At 41.2% G+C, this 16,349-nt stretch overlaps 1 protein-coding gene across 4 annotated transcripts in view; it reads left to right on the forward strand.

The window, feature by feature from the left end:
- The first annotated feature begins 736 nt into the window (after positions 1 to 736).
- Positions 737 to 16,349, forward strand: part of eps8a (epidermal growth factor receptor pathway substrate 8a) — a 63,598-nt gene continuing 47,985 nt past the window's right edge. For 2 of the 4 annotated variants that reach the window (XM_060889837.1, XM_060889840.1), the window contains exon 1: positions 737 to 951. The gene's annotated coding sequence lies outside the window, so the exon portion shown is untranslated. Of the gene's footprint in view, positions 952 to 6,170; positions 6,477 to 16,349 lie in introns of those variants that run through there. The other 2 variants (XM_060889839.1, XM_060889838.1) reach the window with 2 other exon arrangements.

Below are 16,349 nucleotides of genomic sequence, written 5' to 3' on the forward strand. Positions count from 1 at the left end.
CGGTCCAAAGACATGCATGGTAGGTTGATTGGCATCTCTGGAAAATTGTCCGTAGTGTGTGATTGTGTGAGTGAATGAGAGTGTGTGTGTGTGATCTTATTGTGTGTGTGCCCTGCGATGGGTTGGCACTCCGTCCAGGGTGTATCCTGCCTTGATGCCCGATGACGCCTGAGATAGGCACAGGCTCCCCGTGACCCGAGAATAGTTCGGATAAGCGATAGAAAGTGAGTGAGTGAGAATAAGTGACTAATAAGTTGCTCAAAATCTCCTAGATACACAACTCCACCTGACTATATACAGACGCATAAAGGAAATGATTTATAATCACACACCTATATGAAGATAGCTTCACCTTTTGAGTCTGGTTCCTCTTAAGGGTTCTTCCTCTTATGTCTCAGGTGGTGTGTTTATAACTCAAACAGCAACAGGAACTAACATGTCTTATGGATGTTACACAACATTAAATATAACTATAAACCCTTAAAATATGAAGAGTCTGTCATTAATGTCAGTTAACATTTTAATTCTTGTGGGAAAAATGCTGTGGTGTAAGAGGAATAACACACTATAGCTGTAGTAAGTTATGCACTAAATAGTACAAACATTAGCCATTAGCTTTCGATCACAGCTGTAGCCCTGTAGCCTGTAGAGGGCGCTGCTGATGCTTGGTAATGTGGAAAGGTGAGGGCGGAGAGAGAGAGAGAGAGAGAGAGAGAGAGAGAGATACTTTCTATCTTGTCCTATCCGAAAGAGCCGAACCTGGGTTACACTCTCTGTTTGTGCTCCTGCTGACTTTTCCTCATTTTGCTCACTGCTCCATTTTGTCGGTTAAAACCTTTGCTTGAACCAGTGCGCGTGCAAAAGGACAAATCATAATGGTGTTAATAGTGAACTAATCGTTTGTGCAATGCGGCGATCGTGACAAGTTGGGGGAAATAACATCTCTCTAGTGTAAGTAAAGCGTTTTTTTCTTCTTTTTTTTCCCCTAGGCAACACAAACACCTTCACGCGTTTTAATCCTAAATGCTCAGACCGTACTCGGTATGTGAGTGTATTAAAGACTTGGGGGGGTCGTAAAGCGTTGTAAATGTACTGTTTTTTAATTGTGAGCAGTTTATAGTGTGTGAGTGTGTGATTATAACGACACACACCAAAGCACACACCTGTCTACGGTGGATATAGACAGGCACTCGGGGTTGCCATGGCATCAGGCAGCTCACGCGCAGCTGCGGAATTACAGACCCTACTGTCGCTAGCGGCTTACACCGGGTTGCCAGATAGCGCGTTTAAAATTAAATAAACAAATAAAACAAATCTTGCTGATGACACGGGATTTGATTAAATGTAAACGGAAATATGTCACGTGGCGTCTTGTGCATTTAGAAGCGCAAAACAGAAGGCATTTAGTGTTATGTAAAAGGTAAATTATTAATATCTGGCAACACCGAGGAGGTAGCTGTACAATGATGATGTTTGTTGCTAATTGTTTGTTTTTGCCACGTGTTTGTGTTTCTCCCTAGCTGTTTTATTAATGCTCCTGATTCTCTGGAACCGTCTTTAAATAAATAAAAAACAATCAAGCTGCTTGTTGTCCTTTATGCAACACTGGAGCTTTCAGTATGTTGCCAGATCGTGTAAAAGTGCACGGGTCGATTTGTTTTTCAATTCTTTACTTGTTCATGTAGAACATGATTAAAAATATATAAATATATATAGATTATTCCGTGGCCTTTGCAAAAGTTTAAGATCTTGGGTCTACGTTTGTGTTTGGATGTCACCTGTCAATCATTTAATTGACAGTGTTGTATTGGTCACTGTAGAGCTTGTGGGCGGAGCTTTGTGAATATTGGTGGGAATTATTCAAACCTTGAACCCAATTAACTGAGCTCAGCTACTATACTATATCTACTATAGCTTTTGAATTGATTCTTTAATAGTTAGAAATACGTCTAGTGCTGTATTTACAGGTATTAATAATAACAACAATAATATTATTATTATTATTATTATTATTATTATTATTATTAACTGCTCATTTGCTTGATTTGTTTTATTAAGCACTTTGAAATTGTGATACATCTTGTAGTTTCTTATGGGTTTTTTTTTTTGGGTACAAGCCCTTGGTGTTACCAGTGAAGAGACCCATGTAACGTCATGTTCAACACACACGAGCTGAACAGGGCTTTGGCCGAATGTGTGTTTTGATGACGTGACCCGACACGTCTTGTACCGAATTCAGAGTTTCTCTGAATGGTGTTGAGTTTGATAGATTTTGCATTAAATCCTGGAGGGACTAACTGTAAAGGATGACTCGACTAACTGTTAAGTCCTAATCTTAATAAACAAACATGAGTCTTAACTAATGCAAAACAATACTGGAAGAAGGTTTCTCTCTTTCTTCTGAGTCAGTCCTGGATCAGAATTAGGATATATTTGTTTTTCAGAAAATAGTTTCACAGATTTCTGCTGTTCACACTTCCTCCTTTCCTACACGTCGTCTACCCTTTAAGCACGACCACTGAAAACGCTGATATGACTGTGGTTATTATCCACAAGGAAATGTGATTAATACTAATCTAACTAAGCTTACGTAAGCTTACGTAATTTCTTTTCCATTCTCCAGGCCAAAACACACACACGTTGCTGTGTTACATGCAAGTAGGGCTGGGCGAAATCTGATCTCACAATATGGACAATGTCATCTCTTGAAATTATATCACGTTATATAACAATTTCTATTTTTTAAAATGGGTGAAAAGATTATCAATACAAAACGCCTGCATGGGTTCAGGAGTGCTTTGTGGATAATTCAGTGAACTGAACACCAGTAAGAGTGAACACTTCTTTCATTTTTTTCCCCCTCCTGACATTGAACAGAGCTATCACAAGTGCGAAACAGAACACTGGAACGATATGAAGACAAAATATAAAAATTAAACATCAGGACAAACTATTCAGCTTTGAGTTTCAGGAATCTAGACCACAGAAGAGCCTTGGATCGCTGTAAGGAGTTTCGCTGTGTTTGTCATGCTTTTCCGGGATAAATTTGGATACGGATTTCTAGAAAGCTGCTTTGTGACTATGTCCGTCTAGCCAAAGGCACCATAGACGACACATTGGAGTCACTATAACGAATATAAAGCACAGGCTACACACATGTCTCCAGGCCCCTGTTAACCCGTCCTCGTGTCCTCTATTGTCCTCATCAGCATCGTCATGTGCCTATTGTGTGTTTGTGACTGTATTTAAAGATGCATGAAAGCGATCAGCTCTCTTTATTATGTAATAGTGTGAGTGGGAAACGAGAACTAGATGATCTCTCTGGTGTATGGACGTTAATTGGCATCGTATGAACGTCGGGTCCCTGTGGAAAGAGGTTACGGAAGGAGCAATAACTATATACCTTGTAAATTTCCACGTGTAAGTGTTTTTAATTGTATTCTATGGCAGGATTTCTTGCCATAATATATGCTGAGATCTCATGTGAAACTATGCGGCCGAGTCTGTACACAGCAAAATACTGTAGATTTTATTATGTCGCTTTGTAGAAACCAACATTCTGTTTTCCTATTTCAGCTTAGACAAAAATTGATCAAGAGTAACTCCTCCTAGGGCTTTCGAGCCACATGCACCAAATTCGGATATGTTGTAGAACCTGGTCTGAAGTTTGTTGCTTTTACTGTTCTAAGCGATCCGAGTACCGGTACTTCCGGTACCGGGTCTCAAAGTGGCCTTTTTTCCCATAGACTCCCATTATAAACTTTGGAGGTTTATAACTCGGCAAGCTTTCGAACTATCTACACCAAACTCGACCAGCTCCTTTAGGGTGAGACTCTGAACAAAGGTTTAAATCGGTGTACCGACTGGCCTTTCGGTTGTGCCGCAGCCCCGCCCCCAAAATATGCAAAATCAAAAGCTTTTTACAACATGGACATGTGACATATCAAAACACTCAGAACAATGAGGGGAACTTCCTCACAGGTATTCTGATGACGTCACATGCTCGTCTCCACTTACCTCCAAATGTTTTGGCACCCTAGCTTTTTGTCTACTTGCTTCCAAATGTAACACTGACCCTTATGTCCACTTGCCTCCAAAAAGCCAACATCAAAGTTTGTTGCGACGAACTTTACAAATCTAGTTCTCCTTTGTTATAATATCTGTAATATCCAGACGAGCGACTGACAAACGAGGCTGCTTTCACACATGCAGTGATTTTATGTCCGCACGTCTCCAGGCGCCGTACTACAAAGTCGTCAGTAAAATCGTAATAATATAACAATTGTAATGAACTCGTTTAATACGTTTCTATGATACTTTATATGCATCAAGATATCTATGTAGATCTTCTAACAAACCGCCAGGAGACGCGTTCATTTATCCTTCAGAAATTATTCATAGTCATTTATTATGTAGTAAAAGAAAGAAAGGAAGACATTATGATAATCCACACATTAATTCATCATGATGATATCAGTATTATATCGTACGGTATGAGTGACTTTGCCCAGCCCTCCTGACAGATAGTAGCAGCACTAGTTGTGATTGTAGCTGATCAGCTTCTTGGACCCAAATGCTTGATCTTGTTTGTGTAAGACAAAAAGGCAGGCTGGGCTCGGATCAGTATCTAGTCGCACCTCCCATGTGGCTCGAAGAGCAAAGCTTCGAAAACACGGCTGCAGCCGAGCATCTCTTCAGGGAGCACAGATTCTGTGTGGAAGCTCTGTTTGGCCGATGTTCTGAGGAAGTATTTTTGGTCGTTCCCAGATTTACTCAGGCGCAACTAATGACACACAAAGATAGCATGCCGACACAAAACAACAAACAACGACTAGAGACGGCACTGACACCGTACTCGGGATCAGCACCTGGTTTATACCAGCAAAATAAGAAATGAAAATACTGGAGGATCTATTTTATAACTCCGACAGCATTTATATACTGTAGCTAATAAGATTAGACATTTACATATTAAGAGACTTGACAGTTTAAAACTTGGTAGCTTTTGCACTATTACGAAATTATATAAGACCATTTTTCCTTTCTGAGTATGAGCTTACAGTATAGCAGGAGCTCATACTCAGAAAGGAAAAATGGTCTTATATAAATTTGTATTAGTGCAAATTAAACAGGATTATACTCTCCAAAAGTATTGGAACGGCATCACTCATTCTTTTGTTTTTGTTGTACACCGAAGCTCTTGACCTGTACCGGCATGTATTATTATTATTATTATTAGTAGTATCATATTTCCTTTTTTTATTGTTCTGCTGCAAAGATTAGATAAGATTTGTAAGTGTTCCTAATAAAGTGGACAGAGAATATAGCTGGGTCCCTAGTGTTTATATAACAATAATCTAAAAATCTTTATGCAGAAGTAACAACACTAAAAATGAACGGCAACTGAAACATTCTGTCATAAATACGTTTACTTTTTATCTCGTCGATGTCAAAAGAATGAAAGTGTCTTGATTGTTTCCTGATGGTAACATTAAGCATGACAACGCTCAGTGTTTGTATGACGGATCGGCTTTTTGGTATCAAACAGAAAGCGAACAGATTCGGATTGTTTAGATGCAGGCTATGGAGTCCAGTCGTATTGTACGGGGACAGTGGTGGAGGCTCAGAGGTGGAGGTTCTGGGTTAGAAGGTTGTGGGGTTCAAGCCACAGCACCATGAACATGGTCTTTAACCTTCTCTACCCCAGCGTGCTCTGTCATGACTGACCCTGACCCCTTAACCTCACAAAGAAGTGAACATGCTGCTTCTTTCTCCTACAGACGACACAGGATTGTGTTTTTAAATCGATCAGTGTATCTGTTCAGAATAGCTCAGCTTCTGAGCTCCTGAACATCTAAAAACAAGGAATTTCTGTTCTATTGCACAAAATTACTGCTTACAACTACACTTTACTGCTTAAGAACCAGCCTCTATCTCATAATTATCTTCTTAGTACTTGATAAAACTTCATAATCTTTCTTAAACGCTTAAAATAATCTTTAGCACTGTTTGACCTGAGCAATGACCTCGAAAGGTCTGAGAGTTAAAAGCTGCCCCGTAGGACAGTGTTTTTTTTTTTTTTGGCAACAATCAATTAACTGTTGGTACACGAGAGCACTGGGCTCAGTTACCCGAGGGACTGAGTGCCGTGTGTGTGTGTGTGTGTGTGTGTGTGTGTGTGTGTTATCTGAGGAACAGCAGCTCTAATCCGTGCTTTAACCACAGAGCAGGTGGTGCTGGTGAGAGACTGTTACTTGTGGCTCCAAACAAACAGTCGTCGAGGCCAAAGCTGTCTGCTGAAACACAGCAGGGTCAAGCAGCGAACATTGTAACCTAGACTTGGCACACTTTAACATCCGAGATACGAGTTCTCACACAAAACGTCCAGCAGAAGATCTGCGCAAGCCTTCTGAACTCTCGGATTTGAGCCGACAGCATCGAGAAGCCTTCCTCTAGCATGCTCGCTTTCTGTCAAGGTAAACCGAGAATATGTAGTTATCAATCAGCTAAGCTAACCATAAGTATCCTTTACTTACTGTTTATTAGAGACAACACTGAAAACAAAACCCACAACAAACTGTTAAACAGGTCTACAATGGTGTTAAATGGAATAGTTTACAAATGTTGTTCACGGTTATTTTAATGAGAAAGTTATTAACAAATTGGACCTGAGGTCGACGTGTTACATTTTTTTTCTTGCTGAATTACAGTCAGAGTTCCTTATTTCATTCCTAACATCGTGCATCTTTCTTCATATCAGAATCCGACCAAGTTTTGAGTAAATATGCAGCGTGTTTATTCACAAACAGTTCCTGACTGCAGAGCTGCTCATGTTCTGAACGCTCCTTTCAGACTTTTTAAACCTCTTCCCTTCAACCTGAAGTGTCGGAAATGCTCGTTTTCCGCGGACACGTCACGGCATCAGAGAAACAAATGAAATGCTGGATTTGTAATTTATGTAAATAATCCTCCAGATATCATGATAATAAAATAACCATTTTCACTTCTTTAAATAACGGTAAAGGCATCGATATTAAATGGAATTAACAAATACATATGCTTGTTGGCCATTTTATTAGGTACACCGTGTAGGTGCTCACTGTTACTGATCGTAGCCTCTCTGTCTTTATTTTTTATCATTTATTTGAGAGACTTTCAGAACAGTAAGACACTAAAGTGCCTCAATGTGTGTGCCTCTAATGTTTCAACTACTTTATACTTGAAACTTTATACAGTTAGAAAGTGCAGCTCAGCTGTATCTCTAAACACTAGAGCTGGCAACTACGGATGTTTCATGTCGTTGTTTTTTTTTTTTTTTTTTTTTTTTTTTTTTATCACATCACATGATAACCTACACTAAAAATATCACCGTTATCAAAGCATCATGAAATGAATCCCAATAAGCTGCTGGTACTGTAGAAATGAAAGAAATGTTTATTTGGAAAACTTTGGCCAAGTCTTTTTTTACGTCCTTATTTATATATAGAACAAAAAAAATAACATGTCAAAAGGAAACAAGTAACAAGAATGATACCAACATACCGGTCTTTATTTAGCAGTTTTCATAGAGACAGTTCAGTCTTCGTTATGTAGTAGTATTCATTATCCCATGCCTGGTTTTTATTTTTTATAACTATTTACACTCTCACTCATTTTCTACCGCTTATCCAAACTACCTCGGGTCACGGGGAGCCTGTGCCTATCTCAGGCATCATCGGGCATCGAGGCAGGATACACCCTGGACGGAGTGCCAACCCATCACAGGGCACACACACACACACACACACTCATTCACTCACACACTACGGACAATTTTCCAGAGATGCCAATCAACCTACCATGCATGTCTTTGGACCGGGGGAGGAAACCGGAGTACCCGGAGGAAACCCCCGAGGCACGGGAAGAACATGCAAACTCCACACACACAAGGAGGAGGCGGGAATCGAACCCCGACCCTGGAGGTGTGAGGCGAACGTGCTAACCACTAAGCCACCGTGCCCCCCTAACTATTATTTAAAACTTTTTATTTATTTGTTTGTTTGTTTGGTCGCAGCTGTGACAGCAGATAAAAGCACATTTCCCACTTTGGAGCGGTCATTTACGAAGAAAGGTTCTGTCCTGTGTTATATCCTGAGCCATATGGAAGCAGGAAAAATGTAAATCGGCACCGAGAGCTCTCTGTGGACAAGGATTACATTTTGGGGAAAGTGGAAGATGTAGATAAAATCATGTGGCTCAGGTAAATCCTGTAAGGTAGCTTTCAATAGATCATCTGATGGTTTGGGTCCTTTTTAGAATGATGCAGTTGTCTTGGATCCTGTACTTCACTATTAATGCCTTTAGTCCAGACGTGTTTTGACCTTTAGGTCACATTAGGGGTCACATTATGGATCAATTGGTCACATGACTGCTTCCTGGAGCGTCTACACGAGGGAAAAGGGATGGTGTTCAGTTACAGTTTGCAAGAGTGTGACGGATCCTAAACACGGTATCAACCCTGGTGTTACTCATCTTCTCCGTCATCAGTTCATATCAAGAGGCTGAGCCTATTTTGAACTGGTTGACTGAAGAAAAAAAACACCAGTGACATCCCACCAGCGCTACACAAACTTCCCTAACACCCATCGTCATGGAAGTTAACCCATAAATCAAGGAGCTACCACACCAGATATGGTTTCCTTATTGGTCACGTAGTGCTCTAGAAGACATTGTAGAAGTCGAAGCAGAAGATGTTAATGTGCAGTGCAGAGCCAAAAGCAGTCTGCGATTTAACCTGCTCTGTGCTAGCAGAGGAACAGCTGTAAATAAGCACCGTGACGTCAGACCGTTTCCTTGTTTGTTATGGAGAAATGTGCACGTCGAGTCGCTGGAGCAGCATGAAAGAAAACGTTACTAGGTGGACTTTGGAATATTTTCGCCACATGTTAGCATTGATCCTGCTGAGCAGAGGAAGAGTGGTTTTGTGGTGTTATTGTGCACAGCTACAAATGGGCATATTCATAAAAGAAACAAAGAAATAAATAAATAACCCTGTTGGGATTGTACGTTTGAACTTGCGGAAGTGACCATAGTTTAATCCTTTGTTTTGGTTGTTTGGTTTCCTCTTCTATGTTACATGTCTGGAATAAAAATATTTAGGCTACTATATGAAAATGTCTTTGTCGTGTCCCACTCATTGGTGGTTAATGGCTGATATGAAAGTAGACACTGTGGGCTTTAAGACTGTGTAGTTTTTCATTCATAGTTATTTTATATGTTTTTATACCCTATGTATTTATCCTCAGATAATGTTGGATATAGTGAAGTTGCACTTTGCTTTCATGAGTGGATCATAACGTAGAGAACGACTTGTTTACCGTCTACAAACACACTCAATCTATCAGATGACGGCAACCCCAGATTAAAACCCAAGGCCTGTATTACATTTCACCCTGTCTTGCTTTGAGCTTTTCACAGCAGGCATTGTTTACCCGCTATCTTTGCAGGCGTCTCCGATTCTACGACGTTTAAATGGCAGCAGTGACTCCGCAGAGAATTGGTCTGGCCAGATGCCATTCTATTCAGCGGGTTTCCTTCGTCCTTATCTCCACCCTCATATAACGTCCTTTATTGTTTTCTCTTCCTAGCATCGCTTCTAGTCCCTCTCAAGATACTGGTGAAAAATCACAAGCCTTTCGGCCGTCTCGCTTCCTGCTGGCTCATGTCCAACCGTGGGTCAAATGCAAACGGCGCACTGATGATGTAATGAGGAGGGAGATGCTAATTAAGGGTTTTCTCACAGTTCAGACTTCGGGAGAGCTGGTTTAGTGTTTGTCAAGCACTTTAGTAAAGGTATTTTGGAATTTCTTTAAGCCAGTGTTTGGTCCGGATAGAACAGAACTAGAGATCACACCAGTCCGATACACAGGATGTCACAAAGGATGTCGGCATTAAAATGGCTTTAGATATCAGCAAAAAAATAGGAGAAGATGGGAACTGGATTTAGAATTTTTTGGCATTGTAAATATTTGCATAGTATTTATTCATTCATTCATTCATTCATTCATTCATTCATTCATTTTCTACCGCTTATCCGAACTACCTCGGGCGTCATTGGGAATCAAGGCAGGATACACCCTGGACGGAGTGCCAACCCATCGCAGGGCACACACACACACACACACACACTCATTCACTCACGCAATCACACACTACGGACAATTTTCCAGAGATGCCAATCAACCTACCATGCATGTCTTTGGACCGGGGGAGGAAACCGGAGTACCCGGAGGAAACCCCTGAGGCACGGGGAGAACATGCAAACTCCACACACACAAGGCGGAGGTGGGAATCGAACCCCCAACCCTGGAGGTGTGAGGCAAACGTGCTAACCACTAAGCCACGGCCCCCCGCCCCCCCCTGTTTGCATAGTATTAAATCTTGGAATTTTTATTCTGTTTATTTTATTCTTCGTGTTATTGCTGTTATTAGAAGTGCTTTTGGGTAAGTTGTGTTCTTGGATGTGCATTATGTCCCTCTAAAAAAAAAAAAAGAGAATTCTTTTACGGCATTTGGAAGACACCATTATCCAATGCGACGTACAAAAGTGCTTCGAAGTCACTATCAATGAATACATTTACAATGGTTACTAGGTCCCAGATTTAGGATAACATCATCTCTGTTTGGGAGGAATTATAGCATTGTTGTTTTTAATATATAAAACAATTAGGGTAAGTAAAATAAGTAATAGTTTCAGGCAGAGGTAGGTCTTCACCCGTCATTTGGAGATATCCAGTGACTCAGATGTTCGGGCATTTAGGAGAAGTGAAGAGAGTCTTGCTGTATATTTACTGTACCTCAGACCCTGAGAGGTGGAGGGACCAGTTGAGCAGTGCTAGTAGACCTGAGGAAGTTTTGAGCAAAAACAATTATGGGATGCTTATGGATATCACCTGAAGGTTGCAGTGAAGAAAACGTGGTCTTATAACATGTCTAATATTTTAGTCACCTTACTAATATGATGATAGGACGAGTCTTGACTCACACATCATGAGTCAGATTCCAGGGCCCAAAGATTTGAATCACAGTGAAACCACCAAGAGTAACATCTAAATCTAAAGTATATGTATATGTACTTGTGCACTGTTTCACTCCATTGTGTAGTATCCATGTGTAGGATGTACTTGTTAAACCAAAAAAAAAAACAGTACATAAATGTATTTTCATTATGCTCATGCTGTGTGATTTATTTTACAACATTTTAGAACTTGTGTTTCTGCCACATGATTGGCTGATGAAATGTTGGGCTTTAAACGTCACCCATACCATAAACCCAGCACAAGGACACAATCCAAATCATCTGAGTGGGTCAATCATTTACCATTTTGAAGTTCTGGAAGTTTCTACAGAGTCTTTCTTGCTTGCTGTAACTTTCTTTATGTCTTTTATCAGAGTTACACAATGAAGTTAACTTGTGAAAACGAAACAGTGTGGTACTTTATCTCTTTCAAGTTAACACAATAAACAAAAGCAGGAGTTGCGTCAGTGAGGCTCAACCTAACTGGTTATTCCCTTCGATTAGGGTCCTTGAGCATGTTTTTATATCTAGTAATTCGATTAGACGCGCACGGCGTCAGTGCTGATTCATTAGCATCACACTGTCTTTCTAGTCTCTTCCCTAATAGCAAACTATTGACTTTAACTTATGTCATGGAGATGAATATGAGGTAAAACATGCTAGTCTGTGGATAATAGTAGTTCATTTAAAGATAATAGAGTTAATAAGTGTGTATTTGTGTCAGTTGAAAGATAACATGAGCTTCCTGTTGCTCTGTGTTCTGTCAATGGCTAAATGATGCTAAGCTTTAGACTAGCCTGCAATGACTAGCCTGCATATCTATAGATCTTGAAGGTGTACAAGTCTTTAGCTAAACGTGCCCATTATAGCCAACTTCCTCAGTAAAGTTGAGGCCTAGATTTCTAGCTATTTAAAATGAGTGACGTATGTTTCTTACGTCAATATAGATTAGGCATGTTGACTAACTAGCAAGCTAAGCCTGGTACTGTACATTCTGAGTTAGCATGAGAACTATACTATGTGATTTAGTAGAACGCATGCGTTGATGTCAGTTCAGAGATGCCAAGTGAGCTACATATTTAAACATTAAAATCGCGTTATTACTGACATACATTCTGAAGACAGTACTGTGTTTTTTTTTTGTGGTGTGAACAGGATGTTCAGATATATTTCTGTTGAAAATGAACTACGTGCTGAAAATAGTTTTGTGTTCTTTTGACACTGTGTTATTGAATAATGAATACTGAGTAAAAGTTTATATTAGGTTTTGGACTTTGGCCCCATTTGTGTTTATACTTAACAGGTTTTGTTCTTTATACAGTGCTTAACAAATCTGTGATAAGATTGAAAGCTCTATTGCCAGATTTACTGATTGTCACCATTCCAAAGGGACTAATCTGGTTCTTGAGGACTGGTTCAGACATCTGATATCATAATTTGAAGCCACCATTGGTCATTCATACATGAATGTAATTTGACTTATATAATAGAATAGCGTTTCAGTTATGCACTTCAAGTACCTCACAAAGTGTGAAGGTTAGACACTTTACGCAGGGGCGGGGCTACCAGGTGCTGACGCTGGATGGGGAAAATTGTAAGATGGAACATGACATTCCACTGGACAAGACATCTGACAATTTTTAACAATTCCAAAAGCATATTCTAGCTTAAGCTAGCGGTCAAGTTACGTGCCTTTGACGTCATTCGCCATCGACTGTTAGACCGCTCATACTACTATTTGGTAAGAAACATTAGTGTTCCTTCTGAGACAGTACAAACCTTACACTAGATGTTAACAATAGATGCTCAAAAGATGAAGATCCTTGGATAAAGGGTTCCTAACTGGTTCTCCACCCCTGTGGTTCAGTTCTAACTGCATGTCTTACAAACACTATATAAGAACTTATTTTATTTATTTATTTATTTTTTCCTTGGTGGTGTCCTGGTGGTCTGTACACGCAGGCACCTGGTGGTCTGTACACGCAGGCACCTGGTGGTCTGTACACGCAGGCACCTGGTGGTCTGTACACGCAGGCACCTGGTGGTCTGTACACGCAGGCACCTGGTGGTCTGTACACGCAGGCACCTGGTGGTCTGTACACGCAGGCACCTGGTGGTCTGTACACGCAGGCACCTGGTGGTCTGTACACGCAGGCACCTGGTGGTCTGTACACGCAGGCACCTGGTGGTCTGTGCACGCAGGCACCTGGTGGTCTGTACACGCAGGCACCTGGTGGTCTGTACACGCAGGCACCTGGTGGTCTGTACACGCAGGCACCTGGTGGTCTGTACACGCAGGCACCTGGTGGTCTGTACACGCAGGCACCTGGTGGTCTGTACACGCAGGCACCTGATGTAATGTACAGTTGTCACATGGGCGTTTTTGACATACATAAGAACTATAACCTTTTGAAAAGTCAGAGAAAGTTGGGAGGGGATACTGAACGACAGTAACCAGTTTCCTCCTTGGATAAAAAAATGTGATAAAAAAAATCACTAGCTTGCTGCCAATGTCTAGTGTTAGGAATAATATCACATTAGACAGGGAAGGCGACGATTTCTCTTTTAGACACGTGTGTTTGTTCACTCAGTCCTCCACTGAATCAGGTCTTCGATATAATGACTCATTTCACACCCTTGCTTTCCAGTCCGGAGGAAACCCATCCTACACTTCCTCATGGGAAAATGTGTGTCCACTTTGTCCTGCTGTTCAAACAGGCTCTTGTTAGATTTTTTTTTCTAAACACAGTGTATATACAAAGTTGATTAGGGATGTTACAATATTAACATCGGTTACAGACCCAGTGCAGTATCACACGCAACATAAGTGGGTTTGTACCATTATGTTGTGTGGTTTGTACACAGTATGTTGATCGGTTCTAGAAGCTAATATACGATCCTGACTCATAATCGCGACTGCAGCTGTACATTTGTTCACGTCAGTGTGCGCCTCAGCTCGTCCTGGTCAATTTAGCGTGCGAAATTGTACTTGTTCAAAATGAAGACTTCAAAGAGAGCTACATTTTTTTCCCCATTGTTTTTATTCCCCACTGTACCCCAACGGAGTACAGACTTAAAAAATATAGGCTCACAAACTCACTATTTACTTAAAAAAAAGTACAAAGTACTTGTACTTTTTCCTTGTACAAACTGTACAAAGATGATCTACATTATGGCTGCAATTATCTTGACTGTTTTATTGAAGACAGCAAGAGAGCAACAGTGAGAGAGACAGGGACTGAGAGAGAGACAGCAAGCGAGAGAGACAGCAAGCGAGAGAGACAGCAAGCGAGAGAGACAGCAAGCGAGAGAGACAGCAAGCGAGAGAGAGAGCCATAGCGAGAGAGACAGAAAGTGAGAGAGACAGCGAACGAGAGAGCTATAGCGAGAGAGACAGCAAGCGAGAGAGCCATAGCGAGAGAGCCATAGCGAGAGAGCCATAGCAAGAGAGCCATAGCGAGAGAGCCATAGCGAGAGAGCCAGAAAGTAAGAGAGACAGAAAGTGAGAGAGGCAGCGAACGAGAGAGCTATAGCGAGAGAGACAGCGAGCGAAATAGCAATAGCGAGAGAGACTGCGAGTGTTAGAGAGCGAGTGCTAGAGATTGAGAGAGATTCTTTACTGAACATCAGCACTGCACATTAAACGGTGGTATTTTTGCCTTTGTGTCAGCATGTTTCTGTCCATGTACATTGTCCTGAACAGCAGGACAGGGCTGGTGTTGTTTCAGCGTGGTTATCTCTGACACTCAGCACTTCCCGCTAAGTGAGATGTTGTGTCTTTAGGCTGAAATATTACTGAGGGTATCAACATGACTGAACTTTGGAATGTAGTGCTGTCAATAAAACTTTTTCCCTTTTACCAGGTACTGAGCACAAAAACATCAACAAAAACATAGTGGCTGAGAATAGGTGTAGCGTGTTAGCATGAAGTTAGCATGAACACAAGCTATAAATAATAAATCTAGCATTAAGCACATGTGGTTTTACCCTCATTGCCCTTTTTGATCAATAATTTAAACTCTAAAGCGAAATAAAGCCTAACTAATAACCCACTCGAAAGTCATATAAAAGTGCTAATGTTGGATTAAAGCACAGTGTAATATTCTGCAGAACTGCCTTCATGCAGTCTGAAATATTTCAATGCTTTCTTTCCCTTCTTGATTCGCTGTTTTTTTTCCCCCCCAGGACTAGTCAGCATGGACACTTCACTGACTAGTGTAGGTATCAGTTAAGTCTAAACATCTCCTGCTCAGATTTGTATTCCACGGATTAATACAGTTTAGGAAAAATATAGAAAGGATTGAAAATGTAAGTAAAAGAAGCTCGGTGATTAGCAGCTTTGCCTCAGTCCTCTAAGGTTAGGGTTTGATTACTGTCTCCTTCCTGTGTGTGTGTGTGTGTGCATGTGTCGGGGGTTATATATATATATATATGTGTATATGTGTGTGTGTGTTCTCCCTGTGCTTCAGTGGTTTCCTCTGGGTTCTCCGGTTTCCTCCCTAGTCCAAAGACATGCCTTTGTAGGCTCTAAATTTTCTGGTGTGTGTGATTGTGTGTGTGATTGTGTGTGTGATTGTGTGTGTGATTGTGTGTGAGTGATTGTGTGTGAGTGATTGTGTGTGAGTGATTGTGTGTGAGTGATTGTGATTGTGTGTGTGTGGTTGTGTGTGCGTGTAAGATTGTGCTCTGTGTTGGGTTGTAACCAGGCGTCCAGGTTGTCTGCCCCCCTGTGCCCCGAGTCTCCTGGGACAGACTCCAGGTTCTCTGCCCCCCTGTGCCCCGAGTCTCCTGGGACAGACTCCAGGTTCTCTGCCCCCCTGTGCCCCGAGTCTCCTGGGACAGACTCCAGGTTCTCTGCCCCCCTGTGCCCCGAGTCTCCTGGGACAGACTCCAGGTTCTCTGCCCCGCCTGTTTTTGATCAACACTATAGAAAATGGATTTATTGACGATATAAAAGGTTAAAAACGCTGTTTCCATGTTGAGGCTAAACTCTTGACACAGTGCTGTGTCTTTTTTCTATCCTGTTGTTAAAGTAAACATGTCCTGCTCTGTGTATGAAAGCCTTTTTATTAAGCTCCAGACTTTCAGCTGGGTGTCACATTACTCTGTTTTGCCGCATGAGTGACGTCAATTTTATTCTTCTATGACCTTGTTACTAAGAACTCACACTTACTTATCTGTTCCAAGAAGAAAAATCACGCTCTGGGTCTCACTGCTTCCTCGTCTCACTTTATACCCACGTGCATTAAAGTTAGTCTTAAAGTCATTTGTGCTTGTTTGTCTTCCCTGGTTG

Source organism: Tachysurus vachellii, chromosome 16 (assembly GCF_030014155.1).
Source record: "Tachysurus vachellii isolate PV-2020 chromosome 16, HZAU_Pvac_v1, whole genome shotgun sequence".
Lineage (NCBI taxonomy): Eukaryota > Metazoa > Chordata > Actinopteri > Siluriformes > Bagridae > Tachysurus > Tachysurus vachellii.